This window comes from Elephantulus edwardii, unplaced genomic scaffold (assembly GCF_000299155.1).
Source record: "Elephantulus edwardii isolate Elephantulus edwardi_28Jun2011 unplaced genomic scaffold, EleEdw1.0 scaffold00049, whole genome shotgun sequence".
NCBI lineage: Eukaryota > Metazoa > Chordata > Mammalia > Macroscelidea > Macroscelididae > Elephantulus > Elephantulus edwardii.
Window position 1 is genome coordinate 7952528 of NW_006399799.1, and position 635 is coordinate 7953162.

Sequence of the window (635 nt, forward strand, 5' to 3'; positions counted from 1 at the left end):
TCTTACTGGGGTGAGATGATATCTCATAGTTGTTTTGATTTGCATCTCTCTTAGAGCTAGGAATTTTGAACATTTCTTCATGTGCTTGTTGGCCATCTGAAGTGTCTGTTCATATCCTGTGCCCATTTTTCAATCGGATTATTTACCTTTATCTTGTTGTGGTGGTCCTTGCTTGTTTTGTAATTTGCTCTTTGTGGGAATAGCACTTGTCTGTCAATTTGCTGTATTGTGGTGACATTCATGTTACTGTAATGCTGGAAGCTGTACCATTGGTGTTTGAAACACAAGCAGGGTCACCCATTGTGTACAGATTCAGCAGAGCTTCCAGATGAAAACAGACTAAGGAGCAAGACTAGTCATCCACTGCTAGAATAACAGGTCTTCAAAAACCCTATGAATGACAGAACATTGTCAGATATAGTGCCAGAAGATGATCTCAAGTTGGAAAGCACTCAAAAAATAAGGAGAAACAGTTGCAAACACCCATTAGCAATTGGCACATGGAATATATGAAGTATGACTCTATGAAAATTAGAAGTCATCAAAAATGAAATGAAACACATGAAGGTCATCATCCTAGGTATTAGTGAGTTGAGGTGGATGTACCAGCGATTTTGAACCACACAATCATGTGA